The sequence below is a fragment of the Triticum aestivum genome, chromosome 2B, assembly GCF_018294505.1.
Source record: "Triticum aestivum cultivar Chinese Spring chromosome 2B, IWGSC CS RefSeq v2.1, whole genome shotgun sequence".
Taxonomy (NCBI): domain Eukaryota; kingdom Viridiplantae; phylum Streptophyta; class Magnoliopsida; order Poales; family Poaceae; genus Triticum; species Triticum aestivum.
In genome coordinates this window covers 21,325,166-21,336,645 of record NC_057798.1, presented here as the reverse complement: position 1 = coordinate 21,336,645, position 11,480 = coordinate 21,325,166, and the positions used below count along the sequence as shown (strand labels likewise).

The following is an 11,480-nucleotide window of genomic DNA, read 5'->3' as shown; positions in this document are numbered from 1 at the left end:
TCATATAAGGCAGAAACTAGCCTTTTTCGAGAAGTTAATCGAGGTTCATTAGAAGATTCTTGAAATGGATGCACCTCATGGACATAAGTTTGGTGTGAAAGCTAACACATAGGAAAAAATAACACATCAGTACACCATAAAGATTTGAGGCAACATTGGATAACATCATTGATGTTTGGAACGTAGAGTAGGGGTAATATTCCAATTATGAATTAACATGCATATTCCTAATTCATTTGCAGAAGCTTCTGTTTTCAAGTGCGTATTTGTTTTCCTACGTACACATACAAGATGAATATATGGCCATCATAACAGGACTAAGTCTATCACAGTTTACTGGGCCCAAAGAATTGAAGAACAAACAGATGGAAAGTGTCGTTAGCCCTGATGCGAATGATGCACAATCAAGGTGTATAAAATGAGTAGCATGCTGCATGTACTATGGTAAGGTTGTCAATTTTTTTTTAAATCTGAAAGACTAAAATTAAGTATAATATACTTGTTGCAATCAACAAAAAAACACCAAAAAAGAATGACAGAAGACAAAACATGGATTATGCAGTAATTGTACCTCTTTCACGAAGCGTACCCATTTTTTACCGTCCCAGTCAAATCGTGACCTTAGTTGCGTATTTTCAACCGTCAAAATATCTACAGGTTCGTCCTCCATGTCTGTCTTGTGATTCTTCAATTTCACCACATACTTCTTGTTGATTCCACTACCTAAAACCTTAACAATAAGACCAGGCCACCAGCTACCTTCATGGTGGACCTCAACATGAGAAGGAGGAGAAAATCTGTACTTGGAGTCCATACGGGTGATGGCGCGTGCTGGCCGAATATCTTGACAATCGACAATCTCAGTGGCCAATTCCCCGTCATTTTCAATATGCATATACTGTACTAGAAAATTTGTAGCACCAATCACTTTAAGAACAGTAGCTGGACTCCAGGATTCACCGAAGGATTTTCCACTCACTTCAACTTGGTTTCCCTCAGCGAACAAAGGACTTCCATTGTCCTGCACGCAACAAGAGAATCAGAAATAACAAAAGAGATAACTGCGCGTGCAGATTAGTCACTGAAAGTTGAAAACTGTTATCCATTTTAAATGATCCACCCACATCCTTTTAATTTGAAGTTAGCGGCACATGTTAATACACCCTCGGAAAATATTTATATTTATCTCAAGGCTGCATATTACCATAGTGTGCATATACTTGGCTCTATAGCCCAGTAAACGTCAAACAATCATCATTAATTTTCGAGAAACATCTAGGAGCAGTGGTAATATTTCAGTATTTGTTATCACTTAGCTGGTATCTGGTAATGGCTGGTCTGACTAAGTGCAGAGAGCACAGCCCAAAATTGGAATGTGTGGCCTGAAATTAGTAACTTCAAGAAGGTACACTAATTCAGATGATAAAGACAGAAGAAAATAACCTCAACTGAGAAACTGCACAAGCACAACACTAGCTGTTTTAAATGGAAACATAATTTCAATATGAGTGCGATTAGTTTGAAAATCTACAATGTATTTGATTTCACTCCGTGTCCACGAAAGGAAAAACAATTAACTGTGTTCATGGCCCTTGTACACTTCTTAGACTTGAGCCAGCGCCCGACAGGCCCGGGAAGTGTACAGCTAAGTCATTTTTTCCTAACTGATCTTTTCTACTTACCGTTTCTTGCATGAATTATAGCTAATTTACAAGAAAAAAAGCTAGTTGCCATGAATTGTCTGAAGAAAATGTAACCTAATTAACTTCCAAAGTTTGGGAAAATAGAGATTTTAAAATTTATCTATGATTCTTCCAAAAAGTTCAGATAATTGACAAAAACGGAATATATCCATGGTCTAAAACTGATAAAGAACATGCTACATGCAACAAATCCATTTGGGGACAGACGCACAGGACACTCCAAGGACCTGAAATAGCACTGAAAGAAACCATCTGAATGCAACCCAAAGTAGTGCTATGTGAATTATGAAATAGCACTACAGTGAAATGTTCTTATCCATAATGGAAAAACTAATTAATTGATTACATAAACCATCTGAATGCCACCAAAAGTACTACTAGTACTATGAAAATTATGAACAGAGGCCAGAGGGAGTCACCCCACTTACCACCTCTGCAGCCGGGACCCACCGGCCGTCCTCGAACACGCGCTGCGGCCGCAGATCCGCCTCCCCGAACTCCAGCGTCTCCCGCGAGGTGGGGAATGTGACCCTGTAGCACGCCCTAGGCTGCCGGCGATCTCCGGCCATCACTGGCGGCGGGACGACGGCGAAGACCACGCCGGCCCACCACCCGTCGTTGTGGAACGCCTCCACCATCTCGTGGACCGCGAACTCCCTCCCAGCCTCGTGCGGTGGCGGACGCGGCCGCACGTTGGCGGCGGACGCAGTCTCAATGAGCGGCCCGTCGTCCCCGTCGTCGGCCAGGAGCGTGGTGTAGGCCACCGTGTAGCGCCTGCGGCCGCCGCCGGAGAGCAGGTGGCCGGCGACGGTGGCCTCGTAGAAGGAGCCGGCGAAGCCCGGGTCGTCGCTGCGCACCTCCACCTCCGCGCCGACCGGCAGAAGTATGAACTCGTCGTCCTCCTCCGACTCATCGTCCACCTCCACGCCGACCGGCAGCAGGAGCTCCTCGTCCGACGATGAGGAGTCGGAGGGGATCGGGGGGGGCGCCTCCTGGCACGGCCGCGGGCCATGGGAGCTGGCTGCTTTGGCGCTCGTGGATTCCTCGGAGTGTGAGGGGGAAGCTAGCGATGTGGGAGGGTGGCGGAGGCAGCGATGTGGGATGGCTGCGCCGGGTGGTGTGGTGTGGTGCGAGAGCGACCCACTTCCGAGGCGGGGCGGGGGTGGTAGTGGTGGACAGCACGGCAATAGTTGACGCGTGGCGGGACAACAGAGACCAGAAACTGGCAGAGGTTGTGCGTGTGGTTAATGTCACCGCTCCCCTGTTTCATCAATTATACTCCTTCTTTAGAGCATGGTTAAGAGCAAGTACAATAGGTCAATAGCGTCTAGTCAGCCGGCTGCAAGCCATTACACGTCAGAAAAAATCTAGCTGGAGGGAAGAGAAGACAGGAGAGAGAAGGGAGCGGGCGATTCACTCGTCGCCCGGCTACAGCGCAGTACTCAAGAGAAAGAACTGCATGCATGGGTTAAAAGCTGCCGCTCCTTCCTTCCCTCCAATCAGTTGTGTCTTCCTCTTTCTCGTGCATGCAAACAATAAATGCTATAGCCAATGCCTATAGCCAGCTTTACTGTATGTGATTTCTTTTAGGAAGGCTAAGAGTGACATGGCAACAGTATAGAGCCGGTAGCCGGCTCTACTATTAACCATGCTCTAATAGTACGGCTAGCTAATGGCTACATGACGTTGCCATGTCATTTATAGCTAATCTTAGAGTAAGTACAATAATGGTCTATAAGCCCGCTTATATGACACTTTTGCCTAGTGAAGGAGAATAGAAATATAATATTTTAACTCTTACGGCCTGCTTACTTACGTAGGATTATTGTACTTGCTCCTAGGAGTACTAGCCAACAACACAAAGGTCAGCATCAGGGACGGGGAGAAGGCAACTTTCTAGTCCTGCAACTGGTCGGGTGATCAGGCCCTGAGATACATCTATCCCACCCTCTTCGCAAGATCTAGGAACAAGGGCAGGTCGGTAGCAGAGGCGCTAAGAAACGACGATTCGGGATCTCAGGCATGGTGACATTGGTGTCATCGCGTCTGAGTTCCTTGATCTCTAGAGAAGGCTGCAGAGGCACGCATGCATAATTCAAGAGGGAGTACAGGACAACATTCGGTGGACCGCTACAGGCAATGGGGTGTACTCCACCAGCTCGGCCTATGCGATTCAGTTCCAAGACCCACTGGATAGCAGGTACAGATCGACAATTTGGAAGCCATGGGCGCCGGCAAAGATGAAGATCTTTTTCTGGCTACTTCAACATAACCGTCTGTGGTGCAACGATCGGCTTCAGCGGCGTGGATGGTCAAACGGATACTTCTGCCAATTCCGTTTGCGCTATCTGGAGACTTCAGAACATCTGTTCTGGTCCTGCCCCTGCTCCCAGAAGATCTGGGCAACGACATCACATTGGCGCGGTTGCCAAGCCCTCAACCTAGCTTGTTGGGCGGCGACGCCTTCAAGCTCAGTCATGATAAATATGATCACACATAAGGCGCAGCCAGGGAGCGAGAGGCAAGCCATCCGATTAATGATTATCCTGGTATGTTGGGAGATTTGGCAAGAAAGGAACAACTGCACTTTTCGCAGCAAGGAAGCAAGCCCAGCAGATGTCATTGCCAAAATCCAGGCCACCATTGAACTCTGACGCTGAGTGGGAGCAAAGCACTTCGAGCGCCCCTTCGGGGAAAGCGATGCGAGAGGATAGACCTACACGATGAACCGGGCCGTCTTTTTCTCCTCCTTTTTGTGTAATCTTTCATCCACCGATCACTTGATCAACCATGTTTTCCGCTCTCTCCTTCTAAATCAATGAAATGCCAGCACGATCTGGATCTTTCAAAAAAAAAAAGATACTCGTACCATTAGTTCAGTGTTCGCGACGTGTTGGTCTTTACCAACCTTTTTTTTCAAAACTTTATCATACTTTTTACATCTACACAATACCCACATATAAGTCGCGCGAATTTAGAATTGGGTTCATCCATCCTAGGCAGGCATGCCGGCGATCTACTTTAGGGGTGGGGAGGGGGAGGGGGGACAGGCTCGCCCGCGATCTAACTTAGGTGTGTGGGAGCGCTGCAATTTACCCAGGAAAAAATTACCTCACTAGGGTGAGAGGGATGGCCATGGGTGGCGGGTGAGGGGAGGCCTGTGTGGCTAAGATGGCGTGGGAGCGCTGCCGGCCGTAAGCGGCGCAGTTCGACGGAACGTGGGGGTAGTTTCAGGGAAGAACATGAATAGGATATGGGGCATTATGTTGAAGAAAACAATCTGGCCGTTCATTTTGCATCCGGCGGCAAAGACAGGAATATCCGCATGATATACAGTAATGTGCATGATCTATAGTAATGCACTGTATAACATGCATTCTAGAACTAAATTTACAAAATTATCAATCCACACTAAGCATATCAATCAATGGATTACTCACCCTAAAATTTATCATTTCTACAACATATATTGGTCCAACGAGGCGAGGCCGTTCCTACAGAATCCCTATAACTTAACATGTAAATCCATGGATTCCACCCTTAGCATATCACCCTAGACTATATATCAATCAATCAATCTATTATAACAACACAACAAATTTGGTGCGGCTGGCGACGAGGAAGGCCGGCCGGATGCAATGGAGCGAAGCGTGAGGGGAAGGAGAGGTAGGGATCGAACCTTTTGTGCCAATGAGCGGCGATCTCTGATGGTGGCGACAACGGGGTAGCCTTCTTCGGCAAGGTCCAGCAGCAGCGGCTAGTCTTGGGAGGCAGACGGGTTGAGTGGAGATAGACAAAGTATGCGCTAGGTTTCCACCTAAGTAAAAAAAAGGCCGAGGTAGTGGCATCGGACTAAGCCCACGCCACAAATATTGGGGCCCAAAAACGAGAAACAAATATTCGGGCCTGAAAACGAGAAACAGTGACCAAAAATAGACCAATAGCGTGTCTTTAGCCCACGCTGTAAGTAACCAGTGGCGTGTCGAGTCTTTGACACACCACCAATAAATCGAGTGTTCTTTTTTTGCCGAGCACATTTTACCAGGAGCAACTGCCGGTGTGTGCTGTGTCCTGCTGCCTGCCGAGAGCCACACTCGGCTTACATGTCTTTTACCGTGATCCCGTGTTCCGGTACTCGGCAAACAACAAAGAATTCGGTAACGATGATTTTTCCAGTAGTGGTAATGCCATAGTGGCGACGTACGTTTTCTTGCCCACACCACTAGTATTTGGAAAAGATAGTGATGACGTGAATTGAATGTGCCGCACCGTAATTAAGATGTGTGTAAACATTTGTGCACTAGCTAGTGCCTGTTACCTGCTTTGCATTTTCCCACGTTAGGTTACCGGGGCGTGTACATGTCTATTTATGTCGTTCGGCATGTATCATGTCGTTCGGGACCTTGTTTCCATTCTACCTAAGTATTCACGTGCAGTCCTTGCAGGTTCTTAGACATGTAACATGACGGAACCCATCACAAAACATGCTTAATAATTTCAACGAGGACTGAAGAGGGTTCTTCCTAAATCACATCCTGGAATATGACCTTTGCGATGTGGCTATCAACTGTTTCAGGTGAGCAATGAGCCGAGTAATAGAAGCTTTTCACCACGTTGAGAAATGTCTGTCTGGTCTCTCTGTTGATGCCATGGCAACCCTGATGAACACGCCAAGATAGTTCTTGCATCTCCAAATGCACTTGCCGGTGTAAGCCCTCTGTGTTCTCCATACTTGCCCCATTCTGTTTTCCCCCCATTAAACATTTTGGTTATAGTTTCACAGATGGATATATGGATGCAATGCATGTACACACGCACCTGAGCAAGACCTATTGTGGCAAGCTTGTGGCAGATGGAAGAGGTGAGCTGCTCCAGCTGGGAATAATCCCAACGGTTCAGTTTCTGCTCGGTTGAAGCAATCCTTCCTGAGACGATCTCGATGGTGCGAACGAACAACAGTGATGTATCTCATCAACGGATCCATGGCTCTCCTTTGCAGTCCATGCCACGAGCCACTGCTTCCACTGTAATTACCAAAGAAAATAGAGATTTGGCCGTTTCATATCTGGTAAAAGTTCAATATCATATCAACAACTATATCTACGTGTAATGATTTGTTCAATTTTACAGCTTCACGAAGACCGCCAAAAGCATCGTCAAATGAAACAAGGTTGATAAGTTCTTCAAGATTCTCTGTTGAATAGCATGGACCCCTGCAATGAATTGCACACACATTTTGCATCGATCATCACTAAAAGAAGATTCCGGAGAGGGAAAACTGTGAGGCTGCAAGCTGCATACATACCCAATGTGTCGAAAGTGAGCTGTAACCGCCTCAGCAAGCACAGCCACACGAGCCCATACTAGACGCTCTGCTGCTCGGCTAGGTTCAAAGATATTTGCTGAAGCTAAGAAGTAAGCCGTGAGCGCGCTCTTTGGAGTCCCACCATACCTCTGCAGATGGTTCCTGAAATACCACCTGTGCATACTCGATCTCATTTAAGAATATAGCAGTCTTTACTAGCTTATTGATTGCACTTGGAATAGAGGGGTAGAGAAAATAGACCGTGACTTACTTTCTGAGGCCATTCCACTCAAGTCGGGAGAGTCTTTGATATTCTCTGAAATCAGCTTTTGCCATTTTAAGGTACATGTCGTTGCTCACAAGATTCAGAGCTCACAAGATTCATTCTGAAATGGTATGGGTCAGAACTAAGGGTGTGATAAATATTTGGCAACCAGAAATTTCTATTTTTTTTAATAAAAGGCGCTTTATTGACTTAAATTGATGCATCAATCGATACAAAACCAATGAACGGACACACATCCGGCATCTGCATCACTAGGAACTGTAATTTTTTCTAGTATAGTAGCAACTAAGAATAGGTCTAGTGTCACGTGTAAGATGAGTACTACACAGGATGGTTACTAACTGTGGGTCCTCACTAGCAAACCGAGAGTAACTCAGACGTTAGGTTCCTTTTGGTGGAAGCAACCCACCAGGGTTCACGTTCTAAACTTGGCATTGCTGGCTGCATATTCCTAGATTTATCTCAGGCCTGCAGCGATGTGTGTTCAATGGAGGAGATGATCTGTCAACTATGGCAACTTCATTAATCTCAAGATGATATGCCCGCTCAGTGGAGGTGCTCATAAAGATAGGGTGTGCATACATGCATTTATAAGGAATGAATATATGTGCATATATATGAGCGTCCATGTCTATAGTACATATGAGTGTCTGCGTCTACTGTGTTAAAACGCCCAGGTGAATCCTCATTCCTCAATTAGTACATGACGAGCTGTCTAGTCTACAAGATGCTCATGATACAATTATTTTTGTAGAACATGACTTGGCTAAAGCCATCAATATGAAGCGAATTCTTAGCGTGTTTGACCAGCTCTCTGGGTTAAATAGTAACTTCCATAAGAATGCTGGATGTATAGCTACTAAGCGAAGATGCCATAAAATATTGTTAGGCCATGCGCAAGTGGACGTCTCATCCCACGCCGCCCCTGCGTGCCACGCGGAAGAATTCTAAATCAAGGCCGCCAACCCTCATCTCCCTTCTCCCCCGTCACCATCGTCACATGGCTCGGCTGGGCGAAGCTCGACCAGAGCCGGCAGTGGCAGGGCATCCCTGTCCCTTCGCAGGCAGGGGCCAGCACAGGGCGGCTCCTTCTCGCATGGGCGCGGCGCGGGCGTGCATTGGCTTGCATGCACCGTGACAGTGTGTCGACAGGCGTGGTGATGGGTGGTTTGTGACGGCGAGATGGCTCCGGCCAGATCTGGCGGACGGCAGCCTCTCACTGCAAGGGTTGTGGGCGACGTATGTCGGCATTGACGGGCTGCAGGTGGTGGCGACGGATCCATGGCACGCGCCCCCAGATCTTCTTCCAGCTGGCACGACACCTTGGGTTGGGTTGGGTTGGACAGATCTGGGTCACTTGCCTTGATTTGTCTAGCCCGATGCGGTCCTTCCTCCTACGTTGGTGGGTTTCTCTGACCTGTGCCTATGCCCTGGTTCGCGGGACGGATCTGCCGTTGCAGATGATGTAGCGAGTTCTACAGCCGTTGCTAACTTCCTTTGAGGGCATCGTCAAGGTGGTGGTCCTGTGGAGCTCTGAGGGAATCCTTAAGTTTGGCTTGCCGGACTGGACAATGGTGGCGTGTGGTGTCGCTTACCTCCTTAGTGGCACTGTTTTGGAGCTTCGGCCCCTGGGAGATCAGAGGTGTGGTAGCGTTAGACCATCACGTGGACTCGGATGGAAGATGCATCTGCTTCGGGGGGAAACCCTTGATCTTGGTGTTTCGGATCAAGCAATGGGGGTGTCTGGAGCCGCTCACCCTCATGAGGGCAACTTTCTTGGAGCAAGTGTTGGCTAAAGGGGTCTGGAGGGCGGGGCGATGTTTGCGTCGATGACAGTTGGACCTGTCAAGGTCAACGCGTTGATCCGCGGAAGATGGCGAAGGCAGATTCTAGAGCGTGCACGTGCGTTGCGCGCTTAGGGTTTGCTAAGCTAGTTGGTGCTCTCGGCTGGCCGTGAGCGGCTTGGCAAGGCAATCAAATTAGATGGTGTGATGTCAAGGCACGTCACCAAGCTTTAGATGTAGCGATAGAGGTTGTCAAGAAGGTGGCTTTGGGTTAGATCCATGTATTTGTTTCGTCTGACACTATTAAATAATATAATAAATATGGTTGTGTGCATCCTTGGATGCACATGCCGGAGATTTCAACCTTCTTTTCAAAAGAAAAACCTTGGATGGAATTTGGGAGTCTCTCTTTAAGCATTTGGAGCGAAATACTCACGATTGTGAAAGCCAAACTAATACTCCCACCTTTGGAAGGGCCTTACGAATTTGAAGGATACTTTTGTTTCATGTGTATCTTTTAATGTGGTGCATGAGGGATCAATTAGATTCCGATAAAATGGGTAGATTGGACACATCTCTCTTAAGCTGCCTGTAACATCATTATCATGCATATTTTATTAGTATATGATACTATCTTCATCATGCATAGTATCATGTGTTAGTATTTTGATGACCTCATTTATTGTCATGCATATAAATAGCAGCACATCATTTATTATGATATGATACTCAACCCTCCTTTTCTTCATTTAGTCTATGCCACCTCAGCAAAATTGGCTAGTAGACATACATGAACGGGTCCATGTGTGTGTGTGTATGTGTGTGTGTGTGTGCGCGTGTGTGTGTGTGTGCGCGCGCGTGTGTGTGAGAGAGGGGGAGGGTGTTAAATCTCTAAGGTATTTTTATTTTGGTTGGGACGACAACATTGTTTTTGTCTATCTGACTATGTAAAAATGACGGTGTTTTTGACTGAGGTTATGGAGATGCAACTATCGTGTACCAATTGGCGGCGGTTATGCACAGTATTACATAACATGCATCACAGTGAGCCGGTTGAGGTTAGCGTGAAGAAGCTACCACTGAGTTGATATCCTTGTTTGGATGGCGTGCAAGTGATAGGCCATTGAGTGTTTAGAGTGGTCTTGTTTGGCATGTTAATCTTAGTTGGTCCATATGTTATTATCATTTCTTCTTTTGGCCAGATCAAACTCGGATCTCTTTGTAATAAACAATGTAATAAGGTTGGTCTTATGATGCAGAGTATGGTAGTGATAGAAGTTTCATTATTAATTATTTTTACCTGTAGAGGACCTTAGCAATTCAGACATCTGTGTTGCCTCCGTACTGATCCAGATACATCCTTGTTTCAATTCGTGACAAACTTGCTTTCCAGGGAAAGTTCAGTGTGTACTCGACCTGAATTTACAGGAGGAATGGCTCATCAATCTGTTGTGAATTAAGGGCATTAAATAGTAGCCCGATTGATGCATACATATATATAATTAACTGGAATTTGTTGGAACATACTACCTCGCCCAGCAGGTCCTTGGTAATGATCCACTTGTCGTGCAGTTTGTTGGAGGCTTGTCTCTCTCGGAGGAATGCACGACAATAGCGCCCGGCCCGTGCCAGGACGTCGTCGTCACCAGGGAACATGAACTGCGAAGCACGGTAAGTGTTGTACATCAGGGTGACAGATGCGTGGTTGGTCTCCATGGGGAAACAGAAGAAATTGCCATCCTTGGTCTCAAAGTGCTTAAACACGGCTACATTGTAGATCGATGTGCGTTAGTCTGTCAAACTCGATCCAGCATAACATATATAGTAGCCATGCATGCCAAAGCGCTACTACTTATTAGTTACATGGAGTGACATCGTAGCCATGCTGACGGAGGAGACGGAAACCCATGGACGTATCATCAATATCCACGACTTGACAGTACGCGTTATGAGCTAGTCCCTTCTGAGTCCAGCGCCTGTTCAAAGTGTATACATTCCTCTCAATCTGGTCTACTGGTCTTAAAGAAAAAACACTACTCTGGTAGCACTACCGGACTCGCTGTCTATGCCTACGGCCACGGGCCGTCGGCATAGGCCCCTAGGCCGTCGATATAGACCTATGCCGACGGCAGCCGTCGGCATAGAGCCGTCAGTCTAGATTACGTCAGCGTACTCCTGTCAGACCGTCGGCATAATAATGCCGTCGGCATAGGGGTCTATGCCGACGGCCCTGGCGCAGCCGTCGGCATAGTTTAGCCGTCGGCGTAGTTTTCCGTCTGACGGCAACGCACGGCGCCGTCAAACTGCTGGCAGGCCAGGAGGCGACACGTGGCAGGGCTATGCCTACGGCAAAGCCGTCGGCATAGGTTTAATCTATGCCGTCGGCTTTGCCGTAGGCATAG

The 11,480-nt window shown here is 47.2% G+C and overlaps 1 pseudogene; it reads right to left on the bottom strand.

The window, feature by feature from the left end:
• Positions 1–6,226: 6,226 nt before the first annotated feature.
• Positions 6,227–11,480, bottom strand: part of LOC123040058 (syn-copalyl diphosphate synthase-like) — a 33,552-nt pseudogene continuing 28,298 nt past the window's right edge.